Here is a 21,438-nt window from a genome sequence, read left to right on the forward strand (position 1 = left end):
CCCAGCTGCCACTGAAGCCAGGCCTCCCACAGACTGCCCCCTGCCAGGGACTAACCCCAGCCTAGGTGCTACAGAACGGCTCAGATGGCACAAGCTAGAGGATTCCTAAGGCTTTGAGGAAACCTCCGGAGACTGCTGGGCAGGTAAGAGACTTCTACCCAATCCCCACCCCCACCAAATTCAGGGTCAGACTTGCCTCTGGGCCTGGCTCTCCCTGCCTTACCCAGTGCCCACTCTACCCCCCTTCAGAAGATCTGGGATAAGGCATTCCCTTCATAAAGTCCTTGCTTATTTAATCTCATCTTAGTGATGGCTTCTTGGAGGATCTGAATTAATTTACACATAAACTGAGCCAAATCTTATGTATGTTCTACCTGAAATGAGACTAAACCTCATTTTCAGCTGTTGGTCCCATTCTGTCTACATGAACCACTGCCTAAGTCTCGTCGCCTGTGGCCCCATTTTTTTTCTAGTCAAATTATCCATAATGGCAATGATGAGCTATCCTCTGTGTGTGTCTGATACGGGTGTGAATGTGTACGTAGGGTATGGCTGGAGGGATGGTAATGGTAGGCAAGGTAAAATCTGATTAACAAAAAAAGTGTAAGAAATGTGAAGACATCCCACTGAAAAAGAAGAGATCAGAAACTGATGATTTCCTGGAAAATATAAATGTTAAAACTTGGCTTCAAGTAAACAGCCTGAACAGACAAAGGAAGCATACAAGAAACTAAAAGGTTCGTCAAGGACCTTCACCAGGCACAGGCAACCTTCAAGGAATAGATCATTCCAACATTGTTTGAATTACAGCAGAGCATAGTAAGACATGGAATGTTTCCCAACTCATTCTAATCAACTAGCATAACATGGATATCAAAACACGAAAGACTGCATGAACCTACACACACACACACACACACACACACACACACACACACAGGAAACAAGAGAACAGTATCAGTTACAATGATGATGTAAGGACAGCTGACATTTACTGAGTGTTTACCACGTACTCTGGACTTACAGACTTCATCCCAATGCTGGGAGGCAAGATCTCTTACTATTATTCCTGTTTTAAGGAAGAGAAACTGAGGCAGAGAGTGACTAAGTTACTTACCCAAGGTCACAAAGGTCATAATTCCAGTCAGCAGTGGGACTGGGGTGAATATAGCTATGAAATCCTCCAAAATAATATTCATGAACTGAATCTATCACTGTATTTTTACACTGTGACCACACAAGACTTATCCCAAGAATGTAAGACTGCTCCAAAAACAATTAGGAAATGTAGATATCTCTATAGTAAGAGAATAACAATATGGAAATTATTTTTGAGAGCCAAGAAACCTACAGTACCATCATTCTTAAAAGTAAGACATTAAAACCACTTCCTTTGGGACGCCTGGGTGGCTCAGTTGGTTAAGCAGCTGCCTTCGGCTCAGGTCATGATCCCAGCGTCCTGGGATCGAGTCCCACATCGGGCTCCTTGCTTGGCGGGGAGCCTGCTTCTCCCTCTGCCTCTGCCTACCACTCTGTCTGCCTGTGCTCACTCGCTCGCTCTCTCTAACAAATAAATAAATTAAAAAAAAAAACCACTTCCTTTACAGAATGTCCTCTGCTACTTACTTTTCAACATCATACTTGACTACCTGAGCAGTGCAATAAGAGAAAGATTTAAGAAATCTGAAATACTGAAAAGGAGGGGGGAAAATCATTTTTTGTAGATAACATAATTACTTAATGGATAATCTGAGACTTAGAGGGGAAGAGGAGATGAATGGACAGATAGATATTAGAATAGAGGTGTTCAGATGTATAGCCAAGTACAAGATTACATAAAACCAAGAGCTTTTCAAAGACTACATCATATTCAATGCTGAAACCCTGAGGACATTAGACAAGGACGTCCACTCGCACACCTATTAGTATTAGCTAACATTGTTCTATAGTGATAGATTGATACCCTTAGACATGAGAGTGGAATAAAAGGTATACAAATTGGGAGAGATCAATAAACATCATTTGCACACACTATGACCTCACGACAGATATCCAAGAGAATCAGGGGAGCAACTATTACAAGTAAAACGCAATAAAATAAGGCAGCTGGATACAAACTAACATTTAAAAATCAGTCTCTTGGGGCGCCTGGGTGGCTCAGTGGGTTAAAGCCTCTGCCTTCAGCTCAGGTCATGATCTCAGAGTCCTGGGATCGAGCCCCGCATCGAGCTCTCTGCTTAGCGGAAAGGCTGCTTCCCCCTCTCTCTCTGCCTCTCTCTCTGCCTGCTTATGATCTCTCTCTGTCAAATAAATAAATAAAATCTTTAAAAAAAAAATCAGTCTCTTTCCTATATCAAAATAACCAGCTAAAACATGTAAAGGAAGAAAAGACTCCACTTAGAACAGTACCAAAAAGTTAACATACTTTTGAGAAAACTTAATTTTTTTTCAGTAAACTTAACAATAGAGGCGCAAATCTTTGATGAGAAACATCAAAGATTTAAATAAATAAAGCAAGACATACTCTGCTCTTCAATAGGAAAATATGATATTAATAAAATTAAAGTTAATAAAGGATACAAAATTAATAAAAAATAACTCATAAAATGAATAAAATATCAACTCTATACCAAAGTTGTCCCTAAATTTTAATATATTCCCTTTTTTCTTTCCATTTCCAAATCAGGATTTCTTGAGAACTACAGAAGCTGACTCTAAAGTTTATATTGAAAATGAAAAGAAAAAAAAAGGGGGGAGGGAATAACCAGGAAGATATTTTTTTTCTTTCAAAGATTTTATTTATTTATTTGATAGACAGAGATCACAAGCAGGCAGAGAGGCAGGCAGAGAGAGAGGAGGAAGCAGGCTCCCTGCTGAGCAGAGAGCCCGATGTGGGGCTCGATCCCAGGACCCTGGGATCATGACCTGAGCCGAAGGCAGAGGCTTTAACCCACTGAGCCACCCAGGCACCCCCCAGGAAGATATTTTAAAAGAAGAATAATGAGATGGCCCAGCACTTCAGATATGAAAATATTTTATAGAGATAAATGAATAAATGAATAAATAAAAAAATAAATAATCGCTTTTGAAGCATAAATGTTTCGGTCAGTGGAACAGAATAAAGAGTGAAGAAACAGTCCCAAGACATATAGATATTTAATATATGGTAAAAAAAAAAAAAAAAGCCCCTTAAATTAAGGGGGGGGGAAAGTTTGTGTTACTCAGTAAGTGGTATTGACACAGTAGGGGGCCATCCAGAAAAGCAATCAAGTAAGAACCCTACTTCATTTCTTCACCAAGTAAATTCCAGATGGATCAAAGCTTTCAGTGGAAATGTGAAATCGTAAGTCACAGAATAGCAGAAAAAAAATTGGAAAAACTAGTGTTGGGGGAGGGGAGGGATTGTTTGTGTGGAACTTAAAAAAGCGAAAGCCTTCCTAAGTAAGGCATAAAACCTAGAAGCCATTTAAGAAAACAGATGAGGGGGATGCCTGGGTTGTTCGGTTGGTTAAGCGTCTGGCTTCAGCTCAGGTCATGATGCCAGGGTTCTGGGATTGAGCCCAATGTCCTTTGGCTCCCTGCTCAGTGGGGAGCTTGCTTCTCCCTCTGCCTGCCACTCCCCCTGCTTGTGCTCTCTCTCTGTCAAATAAATAAATACAATCTTTAAAAAAAGAAGAAAACACATGAATTCAACTACCTAAAAATTAAAAATCTCTGCAAAGCCAAAAACGCAACATAGTCAAAAGACACATGACAAACTGGTAGACAACAGGCTAATCTCTGGATACATACATAGCTCTTACAATTCATAGGAAAAGACCAAGAGTACCATGTGATCTAGTAATCTGACTTCTGGGTATATTATCAAAAAGAACTGACATCAGGATCTCAATGAGATTATCTTCACTTCACCGTTCATCACGTGGCTATTCACAATAGCCAAGATATACAAACAACCAAGTGTCCATTGACAGAGGAATGGATAAAGAAAAATGTGGTGTATACATACAAGGGAATATTATTTCACCTTATAAAATGGAAATTCTACCATTTTCAACAACATGGATAAACCTGGAGGACATTCCACTAAGTAAAATAAGCCAGATACAGAAAGAAAAATACTCCATGACTTCACTCAAATGAAGGTTCTAAAGTAACCAAGTCCGCAGAAGAAGAGAATACAAAAAAAAAAAGAAGAAGAAGAAGAAGCATTAGAGAATACAATATTGGTACCAGCAGCTGGGGAGAAGGGAAAATGGGGAGCTGTTACACAATGGGTTTAAAGTTTCAGTTATACTAAATGAATAAATTCTAGAGATCTGCTATACAACATAGTCCCCGTGGTTAACAATATGGTATTATGCACTTCAACACTTGTTGAGAAGGTAAATCTGATGTTGTGTTCTTAACATACGTACACACACAGGAACACAAAAGCCTAGAGGAGGTGTTGCATATGTCCAAACTCACTGAATTGTACATTAAGATATGTACAAATGTTACATTAAATATATGCAATTCTTTGTGTATCAATTATACCCCAACAAAGCTGTTTTGTTTTTTTTTTTAAAAAAGGCCAACCACAAAATAGAATAAAGGCAAAGAGCATTAACAGTCCACCAGGGAAAAAAATACAAGTAGCTTTTAAATATATGAGGCATGTGTGGGTGGCTCATTCGCTTAAGCGTATGATTTCAGCTCAGGTCATGATGTCAGGGTCCTGGGATCAAGCCCCATGTTGGGCTCTCTGCTCAGTGGGAGCCTACTTCTCCCTCTCCTTCTGCCGCTGCCTCCTTTGTGCTCTCTCTCTCAAATAAATAAAATCTTTAAAAATAAACAGAATTAAAGAAATGTAAGAGAATAGATAAAATTTTTCATGTTAGCAAAAATTGTGAAGACTGATAAGATCCATTGCTTGAGGGTAGGCAGAATTGGGTATATTCAAACATTATAAATTAGAATATAAATAAAAGTAGTATTTTGGGGGCAACAACATAAGATTTCAATATGTATAGCTTTTGCCCCACCTCTATGAATTCATCCTTTAGCCATACACATATTCATACTGCAGAATACTGTGCAACTATTAAAAAAAAAGTGTTCTATATTGACATGAAATAATCAAAACTCATGTAACAACATGTATAAAATCATTTATATAGAAAAAAATGAAAATTTTTAAACTCTCAAATACGTAACATTCATATGTGATATAATACCTAGAAACACATCTAGGATTTTATCCAACAAACTGTAAAAATTCTGCTGAAAATGCTAGGAGAGAAAAAATTACAGAAAGGGTACTTGTCTTTTTTTCTGCCTAAATGTATAATTATTGAGTAATGAAATTCTTAAAAATATCCACACATTTTAATCGAGCAAATTCCACTTATAGAAATTAATTCTAGGAAGTGATCTAAAAATCTTGAAAGGGGGCGCCTGGGTGGCTCAGTGGGTTAAGCCTCTACTCAGGTCATGATCTCAGGGTCCTGGGATGGAGCCCCACATCAGGCTCTCTGCTCAGCCTGCTTCCCCCTCCTCTCTGCCTGCCTCTCTGTCTACTTGTGATTTCTCTCTCTCTGTCAAATAAATAAATAAAATCTTAAAAAAAAATCTTGAAAGGTTTTTTTATAAAAGTATGATTTTGTAACAGTGAGAACTGTGGGAACGACCTACATGTAACCTAAATCTAAGTCAATGATAGCAAACCCACAGGTAATGCTCTGTAGCCACTAAAATATTTAGAAAAAAAAAATCATAAAATCATGGACAAATACTTCTATGGTTAGACTGGAAAAAAAGAGAAAAACAAGAGATATGACCCATTCCCCTTCCTTGACATAGTGCTTTATGGTTTTTAAGGGAGAAGGCCATTATTTGTACCTTGCAAATGGTAGACTTCTTAATGAAACAATTCTTAAATTCACAGCTTCAAGAAAATTTGAGGGGTGCCTGAGGGGCTCAGTCCATTAAGCGTCTGCCTTCGGCTCAGGTCATGATCCCAGTGAATTGGGATTGAGGCCCCCATCGGGCTCCCTGCTCTTCGAGGAGCCTGCTTCTTTCTCTCCCACTCCCCCTACTTGTGTTCCCTCTCTCGCTCTCAGTCAAATAAATAAATAAAATCTTAAAAAAAAAATTTAACTACAGAGCCCTAGAGATTTATCTTGAAAAGTGATTCCATTCTAAATAGCCCCACTATTTAGATAGACCAAAGTGTTTCTTAAACCTCTAATCATAGACACACACCCCCCCCAAAATGTGAATGGATGAAAGCCCAACCAAACCGGAGAAATGAAAAACAGCGACAGGTCTTTTCAAATCAAAATAAAGCAGAAAATTTGAAGACTTGCACTATTTTGTCTTATTTTGGACCTTCCTGCCTCCAATTTTCCCACAACTAATTACTCCCAAATGAAAGGTAAATGTGCATTTTTTTCTAAATTACTTTTTTTCCTAATTATATTGTTTACGATTCTCAGACCTTACTCTAGTAGTCTGTTTCATCTCCGTGGGCTTGGCACCTGGCATGGTGCCCAGTTCTGTACCTGGCCTGCAGGCGCTCGATAAATCACAAGTGGAATAGATGTGTGTGGTGACCGCTTATTTGTTGTTTGAATATAGTCAGCCTGTACTCTTGGTCATCATCAGTCAGCTTGGAGATACAGATCCTTGTCCTTCGATGCAGTTCCCTGAACTTGTGGTCTTCAATTAGGGAGAGACTGAGCGCAGACCTGGGTCATTGCTGTCATTGGCAAAGAATGGGAGCTGTGAATTAGGGACAGTTCTCAGACCCGATGACTTGTACTAAGAGTAGAGACCATGGCTGGACCTTCTGTTAACAGACTGTTTATACCAGCGCTAACCTCTCTACAAAATCCCAACAAGAGGGACACCTGGGTGGCTCAGTTAGTTAAGCAGCTGCCTTCAGCTCAGGTCATGATCCTAGGGTCCTGGGATAGAGTCCCACATTGGGATCCTCGCTCGGTGGGGAGCCTGCTTCTCACTATACTACTCTGCCTGCTGTTCCCCCTGCTTGTGTGCTCTCTCTCCCTCTCTCTCTCATTCTGTTAAATAAATAAATAAAATCTTAAAAAAAAAAAAATCCCAACAAGAGCTTATAAGAAATCAAAATACCGTATATACTAAAAACAAAACATAAAGCTCTCCTGAGATAGAAAACACAATTTGAGTAAGTGGAAAGAAATACAGTCCCAAATAACTTACCATTTTTACCCTATCAAATTGGCAAGGACTATAAAGAGGATAATATGCATTGTTGGGAAAGGAACGAGGAATCTTTCTCCCTCAGATACGCTGTTGGTGGGAGTGTTAATGAGGAGGAAATATCTGGATGGCAATTTGGAAATATGAACCAAATGTCTTTAAAAAGAGCCTGCCTCTGATCAGGAATGTCTATTCATTGGAACACTTTCCAAGGACATAACCAAAAAGTACGTGAAGATTTAGCTCTAAGGATAATCATCCAAATATTGACTTTAATAGTAGAAAACTGAGGAAAAAATCTAAATGTATGACAGCAGGGAACTGGCTAATTTGGACTTTTCTATTCCATGTAGAACTATGAGGCCATTAAAAATATGATCATGGAAAGTTATCCATGATCAATATTAACTGAAAAGATAAGTTACTAAACAGTATGTAAATTACTATCTCATCTCTAGATACATTTGTATGTACATACATAGAAAAGACAGTAGAAATACAGATTTCAAAGTGTTGGTAGTCTTAACACCTCTCTATGTAGTAGTTTTGAAAGTAACTGTATATCCTAATGTTGTTTTTTTTTTAAGATTTTATTTATTTGACAGACAAATCACAAGTAGGCAGAGAGGCAGACAGAGAGAGAGGAGGAAGCAGGCTCCCCGCTGAGCAGAGAGCCCAATGCGGGGCTTGATCCCAGGACCCTGAGATCATGACCCGAGCCAAAGGCAGAGGCTTTAACCCACTGAGCCACCCAGGCGCCCCTATCCTAATGTTTTTACAATTAAGTATGAATTAGTTCCTTATCAAGGGGCTTTTTTTTCCCCCAAGGGTCTTTTAAATAACCTTAAAACTAAGGCTAAAATAAAGGAAAAAATTTTAATGAGCTAAATCCCTAAAGTTTGATCTCAGATTTGGAAGTCATGATTGGAGAGCCACTCAAGCACTCACATACACACAAGAGCTATATTATCTGATATCAAAAAATGTAAAGCCCTGAACATTTTTTAAATCATGAAATTAAATGACAGGAAGTTGGGGAAACTTTAGCCAGAATTTTGACAAAAGGGTTAATAATTATAGGTGTGTAAAGAGCTCCCACAAATTAATAATAAAAATACCAGCATCATGGTTTTTTTCTTTTCTCTTTTTTTAAATAAGTGAAAAGTAAGAAAAGGGCACTGCTAACGCATATGGTGCATTTGTGCAGATGTTGGAAGGTGCCCTTTTTCCTGGGCAGGGGCAAGAGGGAAGCACAGCTGGATCTCAGCCCCAAGGTCCCCTCGCCCAGAACACAACACAACTATCTGTAGTAGCTAAGGCCAAGAGCCGGATCTTCAATAAAAAGAGGTATAAATGACCAATAAACATCTGAGAAAATGTTTAACTTCATTAATTATGAAACTGAAAATCACAACAAAAATACACTTTCATTTTGCCTTTTGAACGGACCAAAAAAAACTGTAATTCTCTTTTACTGATGACAGGTTGTGCAAAAGACACTCTCCAACACTGTTGGGAGAAAAAAATTTTCAATCTTGCTAGAAGTCATTTTCAAATTATGAATCAAGAACCTAAAAATATTTATGTCTTTTCATTCTTATACTTCTAGAAACCCATTCTGAAGTAATAAACAGAGATACAGAGATTTACATATAAGCATAATTTGTAATAATGAAAAAGCAAAACAACCTACATAAAAATAGAAGACAGTTGATTTCATCTTTAAGTGTTCTGTAGGATACTTAAGAGACAAGTAAAATGCTAATAATATAGCATTAAACGGAAAACCCAGAGTGGCATGAATGATATAAAAAAGAAGGATCATAATTTGTGGCATGAATAATGTAAAAAAGAAGGATCATAATTTGTAAACTCTTTTATGACCACATTCATATGCAGGCACCTATTAGAAACCATAAGAAAATATACAGTGTTAAGATCCTGGAATTATGAGTGAGTTTTCTTCTGTCTACCTCTCTCTAGTTTCCAGTTTTTCCTCAAGACCATATATTATGTTCACAATCAGAAAAAAAGTCTCCCCAAGAGATGGTGTGTTAAAAAAACACACATGCAAATGAAAAAGTGCCTCATAAAATAGTTACAATGAAAGCCTGGGAGAGGGCCTTGGAAGCACTTGAGTGGGTCATTCAGAAATAGTGCAAAACAGTGATTTATAAAATAGTTCATCGTATGGTCAGTAAAATAAAAATCCCAGAATCATAACATTTTCAATTTCTTCCACATTCCAGGAATATTGGGTACACAACAACAACAACAAAATCTGGTTAGTCCTGAAAGCTCTGAATAGAGTGTTCGATTTTGTTCACCTGGCCAAGCACAGGTATGCTGCAGTAGAAAATCTTGCAACTTATAATTAAACATACCCCGGTATCTACGCACCCGTATTTCATTGTTTAGGAAGATAGGGAAGACAAAACAAAAAAAGCATATGGGTCTCTTAAATGAGAAAAGGGAAAAACAAGCCCTACTCCAGTTCATTTCAATTTCAGGGTATTAGAAGCAACCAAATGAATTGTGTCCCAAAATGTGTGGGCAAATTCAAAAACCAAATTTGTGGTTTTGTGTGGCTAAAAAGAATACAAGCCAGGTGTTTTAGGGTGTTTACTAAAATTGAAAATAAATACAGGATATTTATTCGTTCATGTCTCCCACAAGTCCTGTAAGAATACATGCTTTAACTTAGACTTTGAACGTTTAAAGAAAATAATGATTTTAGCAAATATAGGACTGTATTTGAGATCTGATGAATTTCTGCACAGTAAGAAAAAACGTATGGGGGAGGGGAAAACAGGCATGGAAGAGAAAGAAAGGGGCAACTGCAAATTTCACTTTGGAATCCACAACCAAGAAGTATACCTACCATTAGTTTCTGCTTCACAAACTCTTGTGTTGATTCCCACAGTCAAACATTGTTTTGATTTGCTCCTATTTGCAAAGTTCATTTACATTTTTTAAGCCTCCCTTCCCTCTGTGTTTTTTTTCCCCCCTGAGGTAACTTCAGTGATTCGGTAAGGCCATTTTCTCTCTCTAGTTCCTAACGTGTACTTCTTGTTCCCCTGCTGTGGAAGCTCCTTGGATATGTTGATAAGCAAATCATTTCGTATTTTCTACAGACTCCATTAAAGAGCCTGCAGGAAATCCAGTGATGCAATCTCCTAGAGCTTAACTAACAGAGTCCAGCGTGCATCTGGCATGATCTATGTACCAGCTTGCAGAAGCAGGTAGATGAGTCACACACTCGGCCCTCCAGGGAAAATGCAAGTCCATGTTATGGAAAAAATAAACTGTTGTTAAAAAAAAAAAATAATAGAAACTCAAACTTGCCTCCAACTACTTTTTATTCTTAAAGGAAGTTGTATTCTGGGCTCTCCCTATTACTCTTAAAGATTAAATACAACTGGACTCACCACCGAGGTTGAGTCTGAGTGAGGGCTGCCTTTCTACAGAGAACGTTCTTCAACGGAAACTACGCAGGCGCATACAGCCTACTAAGTAGGAGGAGTTTCTCTCCTTCTTAGTCATTCCCCTGCTTCAAATTCTAAGACGGTTGGAGACTCCTACGACCATTTGTGCATTTTTGAAGAATAGCTGGAATCGGGTAATTGGAGAAATACAAAAATACAGGGCTGTTGAGACACAAACCTGAGCAATCTACAGGTGAGCGAAGCACAGTGCAGAAGACACACGGGGCTGACCAGCAGTGAGGTGCAGGGAGGCACGCCCCCGGATCAGGAGAGAAGCAGGGACTTCTGTGGGGGGATCAGATCAATTCTACCTGGAACAAGCGAGCAGGCAGACTTTTCCACTTTATTTAGAGTACGTATGTGTTATTTTTAAAGGTTTCCATGGCAGAATGACTATTTTAAAGTATAACCTTTAAATTTTTCTCTTTTATTACAAAAGCAGTACAGGCTCGCTAAAGCAAGCTAGAAAAACATGGAGAGGCACAAATCAGAGACAGAAGTAGCTACAAATTCTCTACACAAAGCAAACCACTGTTAACGTACTGTGGATGGCTGTTGTTGTTGTTATTGTTATTATTATTTGGGTTTTATTTATTAAAATTCCAGTAAAATACACCCTGAACATTTTCTTCTGCCGTTCAGTATTTTTCCATAATATGATTTAGCCCACCATCTCACTGAACACAATTTACTAAACCAATCCGTTGTAGCTGGGCACTTCAGGGTTTTTCTGATGTTTCACTTTCAAAAATAATGCTATTTGATCCTTGATTATTTCCTTAAGACAAATCCCTACAACTGGAATTCAGGTGGGATGTCAACAAGCAGGCCCATTAGAGTCGATTTTGCCAAAGTGCCTTCCAGAAAGTTTGTAATAATTTATAATCCTCCTAGAAATGTATTTTCCCCAAACCCAACTTTTTATAGCTTTTGTGAAATATCTACTCATGTTCTTTGACCATATTTCCATTGAGGCATCTGTCCTTTATTAAAATGCTTTCAAAAATATTTAAGATATACATATTTTTCAAAGTAGACACCAAAATTCCAAAGCAGCTAAAACACTGTGGTCTGCAGAGCAAGTATAAATGTACGTAAAGTGTCATGTAACCTATGAAGTCTTCCAACGTGAAAACCTTCCAAGGGCTACAATCCATTATACATTTTGTCCTGGTACCGGTACTGGCCTCAGAGAAAATTGACTTCAGAGACCTTAAATACTATATATATAAAACAGTATGGTACCAGAGAAGGAGATTATATTCCACACCTATATGAATGGTCATTAAGTGCCTAATGTGAGATAATCTATTACCTTATAAACGAAGTGAAACCAGAGATACTATTCTTACTCTTGTATTATTTAATAACTTCTCTGAACACTTACTAAACTACCAGCTTGGTAATATCGTCTGGAAATGGGTGTCCCTGAATTATGTTTTATTAAGAGTTAATGGAGTAGTGAAGAGGAGAGGGGGAAGAAGAAAAAGGAAGAAGAAAGGAGAAGGGGGGGAAGAGGGGGTGGAGCAAGAGGGAGGGGGAGGGGAGAAGTTACCCATTTGCTTAAGGTTCTCAGCTTTGTAATTTTACTCCATGTTCTATTCATTCCGATATTGCCTCACTCTCACTCCTTAAGCCCGCCCAGAGGAACCCACCTCCTAGGCTCTCTCTGGAAAGAGTTCTCAGTGTACCTGCCAGTCCTTTTTTATCTGATTTTCTTGTACTCTTTATCTACCAGCCCAGTAAAGCTGTGCAGGGGTCCCCTAGGTAAACCAGATTTTCCTTCCTAGGTACCCTTCTGAATTTCATGTGGCCCTCTGAATTCCTCCCACCTGCTATATATAAGTCTGTTTCTTGGTCATCTTAGTCAGACCACCTTTTATTTTGGTAAAGGGGTGAGAGTGGCATGGGGTTGGGGGGCAGTACAAGAAGGTCCCGCTGTGCTTCCTATCTTGCTCAATCCATCACTGTTTCTGTGAGCTGCCACCAGTCCAGATCACTCTGGAGGGAGAACATGAGACTCATAGAACGTTGCAGCAGGTGGTTATCCTCAGAAATCATTTATTTCAACTTCATTTTACAGATGAAAAATAAAGAAAAAAGAATTCTCTGATCTTATGTTAATTATCTTATTGGCAATTCAGGAAAGAGGCAAAAGCTACCTTTGTTCCTTGCTTATTTGAAAAGTTAGATCCAAAAAGTACAGAAAGCAGTTATTTTATGGGGCTCATTGAACTGAGAACTAAAAACAATGATTTGGGGTGAGTGTGGGAAGGAAAGTCCATTCCAACTCACACTATCAGAGTCTTAAACAGGTGTTCATATATACATGTTTCTATTTTAAGAAGTAAACAAGCAATGCGCCCCCCCCTTCCCAATCTCCCTTCCCAAACAAAAGACAACATTTTTTTTTAATTAATCAAAATATCAGATTTTCAACCCATACTTACAACCTCAACATGCAACACAGAAGAAAGAATGCACGGCCCTTTTCTCCTTAAACCAAACTTTTAGCTCCAAATCCAATGCTTGGTTACTCACATGCCCTGTGTGATCTCTATGGCTCATCTTAGCACTAGGATTCTAGGCTTCAAGTTAAAGTCAGTATCAATTCCCCAGAAGGGCAAATAACCACATCATCCCACACTACATTTCAGGCGGGCGGCGACTCTCCTACTGAGAAAAACGCTGGCAGCTCAACAGCGGCTAAAGCTCGGTTTCTTCCTGCTCTTTCTCTTCCTCTCTTTTCTTCATTCTTCACCCTCAACACCTTTCCTGAAACTCCAATCTAAATTCAGAGACCTTAAAAAACAAGACTGTGACCCAGGGGGGTGAGCCATACTCGTACATCCAGCGTTCAGACGAAAGGCTGGCGCCAAAGTAAAAAGCAGCAGCAAGCAACTCTTGCTTTCTTTTTCTGCTCTGGAGGGTGTCTGCATTCACACTTGTAAAGGAAGCATTTCCTTGGAAGTGAATGTGAAGTCAGATCACTTTAAAAGTGCTCCCCACAAAGTTCACTGCCATGTTCATTACAAAGTAAAATAAGGCTCTTCATCCCCAGCAGGCAGCAATTGCTTGCCACTCGATGCCTATTCAAATGCACGAACAATCTCCATAACCCAACTTATTGTTGAAATGTACACGGAAATCCCCTGAAATGTACCAGCAATTCTACTATTCTCCCAAGAACCCTAAAAAGGTGTACTTGTATGGTATATAGCAATTCAGAATGTGCTATTTTTAGAAATAATGTTACTGTAATCCTGCTAGTCACCAAAACGCAGCAAGTTAAACACTTTTAAACACTCTTCCCACTAAAAAGGAGTGGGGCTGGGGTGGGGGTTGGGAGGTAGATCCTCAAAGAGATACTTTCTTGCTTCTATCCCATTTAATCGATTATAGTCCAGTCCTTTTTACCATTTACCATTAAAAGACTTACAGAATAAAATGTAATTTCCTGGTAATGAATAGATGGATGGACGGATGGATGAATTTGAACCGAGGAGCTGGGACTTCTCTAAAGGATGGATGTACACAGGACAGGTGGAGAGAATGGTGAATCTGAATTTTGGGGGCCTTCCCAGGACCTGTGAAGCTGTCTGAGGGACTCCCAGGTACATGTTGTTGTTACTAAGCAACCAGTAGTCCTCCTGGGCCAAAGCAAAAATTCCTATTCAACCTGTTGGTGCTCGCTAAGGAATTTTTCCTGGACAAGTTTGCCAAACCAATCACTACTCGATTCAGCTTAGACTTAGTTGTTACAATCGAGCAAGCAGCAATCCCTGAATACCTTTAGAGAAGGTCCACACCCTGATAAGAGGCCGGGTATCAAGAGTGAGGACTCTAAGTAACTTAGGATAAGGCTTTTCTTATACTAAGAATAACTCAAAAGTAAACATTTTCCAAGGTTAAACTCAGTTGACTTCAATTAGTTCAGGCAACATCATCTCTGCCACCTTAACTCTTAGCTCAGGTAGCAAGGTTGGGGTACGGATGCTCAAAGTAAATGTTAAGAGAATGCAGCAAAGTTCACAGACTAAAAAAATAACACCAAAAATCAGATTCACATTTATCTCAATGCATAAAAGCTGTGCATGTGTCAATTTCCACCAAGTAATATGAGAGGGGGAAAAAAAAATCAAGAAAGCAGTATCAGGTGATAGATCAAGGAAGAAAGGAAGGAAGGTTGGGAAGCAGGGAGGGAGAAAATGTTTGGCTCCGACTAGGGAGGAAGAGGGAAAATATTCTTTATCCCAACTGTTCACTTCTTAACCAGAAATGTGTGCCCAGTCATATCAAAGTCACAAAGAGAAACTGAAGCACTTGCTTGAATTACCTAAGCCTTAAAAAAAAAAAAAAAAATTAAAAACCTAACATCAAAATAATAATCTTGATTAAGTTATCTATAGATTTCAAACACATAGTTCTTGGGTCATTGAGTATTGTTGTTTGAATGTGCCTATGCATGTTTGACTAACCTAACCACTTGTTTAAATTCTCCTTTTGACTTTGCAAAGTCTAACAGAAATTGCTAGATATAGTTCCTCATTAGCTGCTCCAACACTTCTTCTTAAGCCTCCTAAATCAGATGGCACTGGGCCCATTTGGGTGGCCTGATCCCGGCAATCAGTTTAAAACAGGACCTAATTACAGGACAACAGGAGGTCTAGTACCACCTTATCAGGGTAATACTTAAAGCTACCATTAGTCCCAGAAATGAAACTGCAGCCATCACCCCATTAAATCATTTCACCAGGGACCAACATCAGATTGGAACTTGTTACCTTTGACTTTGTGCTACAAAATAGATTCTAAATTCAATGAAATGAATGTCCCTGGAAAAATGAACACTAGGTTTATGTTTTAATGTGAAACTGCAGAAGGTCAAGGCTGACCTTCTAACTCTAACCTAGCTCTCTAGTGAGTGGGCTCCAGCCTAAAATCTGAACTTGACCCTTAGCTATGGGCCTAGCAGAGGCCCAGATGGATGACATCATTCCAAATCAGGTCTTTAGCGGCTCTGGAAATATATGACCTGTCAAAAGGACCCCATTCTTCCAGAAGGGGCAGTTCAGCAAAACAATGAAAGCAAACAAAACTGACAGGAGGCCAAAGCATTCTAAAGCCAAGTTAAAATTATATCAGAAGCTGCTTAAACAGGATAGCACAAAGAATATAAAATAAAGCTTCCAGGTTTCATTTCACTGACATGCTGGATAAACACCTACGAAGTGAGCATATAAATTGAATTTATTATGTAAAGTCACATTGAGGGCGCCTGGGTGGCTCAGTTGGTTAAGCAACTGCCTTCGGCTCAGGTCATGATCCTGGAGTCCAGGGATGGAGTCCCACATCGGGCTCCCAGCTCCAAGGGGAGTCTGCTTCTCCCTCTGACCTTCTCCCTTCTAATGCTCTCTCTCACTGTCTCTCTCTCAAATAAATAAATAAATAAAATCTTTAAAAAGAAAAATTCACATCTAGCACTCACTTAAAGCATGATCTAACTAACTAACCCTATCATAAAAAGTACATTAAAACATAGCTGGGACAATTTTTAAATTCAGATGCTTTAGCTCCTCTGGCTTCACAGGTCAGGGGTGGGACCCAGGAATCTGTAGTTTTACCAAATGCCTCAGGTCGTATTTTTGTAATCAAATGAGTTTGAGAAGCAATGATTTAAAGGATTTCTTAGAGATTTCTATTATTAAGCACAATACACATACACACAGTAGTGTATTTATTAGGCACATATGAACATTATTAGGCACATATGTACATATGGCACATATATAACTCATCTTTTTTTTTAAGTCAATCCAAATTTTCATCTTGTTGTCTAGCATTTTCTTTTTCTTTGTTTTTTTTTTTAAAGATTTTATTTATTTATTTGACAGAGATCACAAGTAGGCAAAGAGGCAGGCAGAGAGAGAGGAGGAAGCAGGCTCCCCACGGAGCAGAGAACCCAATGTGGGCTCGATCCCAGGACCGCAAGATCATGACCCGAGCCAAAGGCAGAGGTTTAACCCACTGAGCCACCCAGGCGCCCTGTCTAGCATTTTCTTATTTTTCAGGTAGGTTTTAACGTCACCTGTATATAACTTTACTCCATTGACAATACCAAGCTAACCAAAGCGAACTGTGGTGTCTTACTTCCAAATGTGTTTGGAAGTCTGTGTGTTTGATAAGTCTGTTCTCTGAAAGATACAAGTTTACAGAAACTGAATGAGGGCAAGAGGAAGAAGGCAGAAAAGGCAGCTTCATTTTGCAGGAGGCTACCATCAAAGGGCTGAGACAGCTGCTAGAGTAGTAGGTTCGATGAAGGCAGGGTGGCAGAGCAAACACCATCTGTACTTGATCCCACCTCTTCAGCTCTAATTCCCAGCAGTCTTCTAGGATGTGTGTACTTATTCATCTCTAAATTAAGGAGTGTGCAGAATTTAATCCATTGTAGCGAAGAGAACACAAGACCTTAACCATTAAATTGGGGATACTTCAGGAAAGAGAAGACTGATGCCATTCGCTTATTATTTACTTACCTCTCCATTAACAGGATCATTTTTAAGTATGATTTTGTCTGTTTTTGAATATAGAAATACCTGGACTATTAAGGAGACTATAGATTTCATTAGTTTACTTAATTATGTCCCTTATTTACAGGCTTGTTTCTGAATATTCTTAGCACTTTCCAAACACCCCAGGGTTTTGGACCTGCTCTTCCAGCTGCCTGTACTCTTGTCCCATGGATCTTCAGTGCTTGATCTCTCTCTTCCTTCAGGTCTCTGCTCAAAGGTCATCTTATTAGAGAGGCCATCCCTCCACCTTATATAAAATAGCTCCCATTATTCTTAATCTCTTTAGCCTGCTTTGCCTCCCTTCCTATCACTTATCACCCTCTCAGGTGTTACCTATTCCTTCTTGATTGATTTACTATCTGTTTCTCCCCCTACCAGAATGTAAGCATTGTGAGGGCAAGGACTCTTCTATTCGCTTGTGATTTTTTTTTTAAAACAAATTGTTGTTTTAAGCCACTAAGTTGTTTTGTTTTGTTTTTAAGATTTTATCTATTTGAGAGAGAAGGAGTGAGAGAGAGTAGAGTGAGGGAGAAGCAAACTCCCCACTGAGTGGGGAGCACAACAAGGGACTGGATCCCAGGACTCTGGGATCATGATCTGAGCCAAAGGCAGAGGCTTAACCAACTGAGCCATCCAGGACACCCCTTGCTGTGAATTTCAGTGCCAGGATCAATGCCTGATATATAGTAACACTCAAGATTTATTTGTTGAATAAATGGATAGATATTTTTAGTGATTTGAGGAAGATATGATTACTTCTTAATATTTGTGAGGCAAACGTGATAACCACTACACTACGGAAACCGACACTTCTTAATATTTGTGATATTAAAATATATTTTCTATAGCCAAATGGAAACAAATATGCATATATAAAACTAAAGAGTAGAAAGTCTAATTAAAATGTTTTATTCCGTTACTTGAAAGTTTATACCATACAAAATAGCTATAACTTTGAGCATTTTCTGTTTCCTTTCTAGAATAATGGCCAGACTCCTTAAAACATATAAGATTTACTAAAAGAAACTGTCCTAGGCAAAAGTAGGGTGAGTAGGGAGGAGGACTGAGATATCATGATCTGATGAATACATCATTATATTTACTTATGTCTGTTCATGTCTCACCTTTCATGAGAGTGTGAGCCCCTTGAGGACGTGCCCCACCTTATACATCTTTTTAACTCTCTCATAATGCCTATTTGAATGTGTTGCAAATAGTCTGTAACCAGAAAACATTTGTGTAATGAACAATACCTGTGGGTATCATATAAAATTATATTCATATATGTAACATTATGTTCTCCCCAAATATATTTTATGTATTTTGCCAGGTTAAAAAAAAAAAGTTTCTAAATCTCTCGTTGCCTTGCTAGAATACACAAGCTTGCTGACCAATATCATAAATCTTCAATAAAATTTAAGGGGGAACAGACAATCTTCAAATATGTACAAAGACAAGCTGTCCTAAAAATACTTTGCTTTAATTAGTGATAGCATCAATATTACAGAACATAAAAAGCACAACGTTTCAATCTGAAAAGTCCACAACCACAAAAAAGATGATGCTACTTCAGTCCAGACTTGCTACCTGGAATGATCTTCCTATGCTATCGGAAAGATTAGCTAACTTTGATAGGTTTCTGGAAAAATATCCTGTGTGTATTCTTTTAGGTTGCTTCTCGAAAACAGATAGGCCTTCTAGGTGGATTTACCATGAAGCTGATAAAGCGAGCTCAAGCTTCAAGACTCTGCACTCTGTCAGGAAGCCCCAGTAACTTGCTCTCCTGCTCTTTTTAGAAATGCCCACACCCCCACCCCACCTAACACACACACAATTGCGTAAGCTTCAGGCGGGTGAAACCTGGACCCACCCTCCGACCCTCCATTGGAATATTAACACTAAGAAAACAAAGCTAGAATTCCCAAAAATAATCCAAATATCATTTATTAATTTCAAGCATTTCTCAGTAGTCCAGGCAGAGACAGGCAAGTCCCACAGTCTTTTGTGGGCATTGGTCTTATTGGCATTACTTTTCCCAGGATACAAAATTAACTTTTGGAAAGCATGACTAGATAAAAGCTACTTTCATTAAACAGAAATATATGTAATCCCAAATAGTTATTGCCCATAAAAACTAAGTAATGCATCGTAGTGAAACCAGACTGTTAACGCAGAACTCCTTTTCAATACGAAATAAATTGTCTGTTGGTGCTAGGTTTAACAAGTTAAAATAAAAATCGACCCGTTTTAATTCGGAATTCATCTGAATCACGCTGGACTACAAAACTAACCAGTGCAAGGGAATGTTAATCGTGCGATTTAATCAAGGAATTGCAAGAAGTTTTATCCGATATTCACTAGGTTTGCAACCATTTTTGACACGAAGAGCAAAACAATTAAAAAAAAAAATCCTGCTGTCATCTCCGCTTTTGGCTACTTAAGTTTTCAAGCTCGAGTACTGATTTCTCTGAGATTACGGAGAATGTTGGGGGCGGGGGCGGGTATTCGCCTACAATCCCATACCTTCCTATCCCTACTCCTACCCTCTTCCAGCGTTTTTAACCCCAGTTCTTCCCCTCCGGTGCGCACCAAGCAATGAGCTTTCCGTTGGTGGGTAAAACTCGTATCTGGTAGTGGTCTTCGGGGTTTGTTGTTGTTGTTGAAGTATGACAGCCTGTGTTGTCAGAAACGCCTACTCCACCAGCGGCTTTACTTTGAGGACGGTCCACCCCTCCACCCCTGGGCAGGGCCTCAGGGCATTCCGGTTGCCCGCTCACAGTACGTCAATTCGGGACCGGTCCCGGGCCCCTTAGGAGAGGCACCAGCGGCCTTGCCCCGGGGGAGACACCCTCGAAATGGCCTCCGTGGGGTGGCCACAACCCCAGAGTAAAGTTACCAAGGAAAGCAAAAAGGTGGCCCATACGCGCTCTCAAGAGGACTCAGCCAGCTGCCGGCCCGGAGCGCGCCCGAGAGGGGGAAAGGGAGTGTCGCCACTCAATCCCGAGGAAGGCCGCGGGACCCACCTCCGGCTCCCTCCCGCGCCCGCCCTTGGCCCCACCTCCCCCTGCTAGCACAAAGCCGTCCCCGAGGCGGGGGCCAGGCCTGCGGGAGGCCACCGGGACGCCACGGGACCGGGGCCCGGGTGACCCACGGCTGGGGCCTGGAGGGCCGCTGATCCCGGGCGGGCCCAGGGTTCCCGTCCCGGACGGAAAGGACGTGCTTGCCCGCGCTGCCTTCGAGGCGCGGGAAGCCGGACGCGGTCGCCCGGGCCCTCCGCCTCGGCATCCCGGTCACCCGAGAAGGCCCGGCGCGACCCACGCTGCCCCGCCAGCCACGCCCGAGGTGGCGGCCGCCGGCGGGAGCGCCTGGGCCGGCCGGGGAGCGCAGGGCCGAGGGCTCGCGAGGGCGTGCACGCGGCGTCGCGACGTGGGAGAATCGCTAAGGGGCAGGGGCCTCTCCGCGCCCCACCGAGGTGCAAACTCGGGGCCTCCAATCAATTCCCCTCACTTCCGTAGGGCCCTGTGCCCCCGCACCTGAGGAACGCGACCAAACAATGCGGGGGGGGGGCACATGGCGGGGAGTAGGGGGCGGGGGTGCGACCCCCCGCGACCCGGGCCGCCCGGCGCCTCGCCTCCGGACGGGGACGCACACGCGGGCGCGCACACACGCACTCTCCTGCCCCAGGACGGGAAGATGGCCGTTTCTGCTCCAGAATAAAGGCTCTTTGTTGCGCTCACACAAAAGCAGCCAAGACCCGCTCTTCTCGCAGGCCCTCTGCACAAATCGAAGGAACTCAGATGAATTTCCAAATGGCCTCAGAAGCCTGAAGCGGTGGGAGCGACTCAAGAGAGGGAGAATAACAGGCCTCCCGCACTCATCTCCCCAAACCCCTGTCAATAGGCAAGTATTCGCCCTGGGAGGCGGGAGCTGAGATCACTCGCAAGGGAGGAAGAAAAGAGGAAAACCTACTTTTACTATCAAGGCCCAAAGGGGATATTAAACATTCACATTCTTGTAGGGTTTCTCCCCTTACCCAGGGTAGAAACATGATCTGGAAAAGTCGGGATACACCAAAAAGGAAAAGAAAAAGAAAAAAAAAAAGAAAGAAAGAAAAAAAAATACCAACAACAGCAACTTAAAAAACAAAAACAAAAACA

The 21,438-nt window shown here is 40.7% G+C and overlaps 1 protein-coding gene across 1 annotated transcript in view; it reads right to left on the reverse strand.

Moving 5' to 3' along the window:
* The window catches only part of GRHL2 (grainyhead like transcription factor 2), a 160,165-nt gene that overhangs the window by 138,304 nt on the left and 423 nt on the right, over nt 1-21,438 (reverse strand). The window lies entirely within an intron of this gene.

The sequence above is a fragment of the Martes martes genome (genome assembly GCF_963455335.1).
Source record: "Martes martes genome assembly, chromosome: 4".
Classification (NCBI taxonomy): Eukaryota; Metazoa; Chordata; class Mammalia; order Carnivora; family Mustelidae; genus Martes; species Martes martes.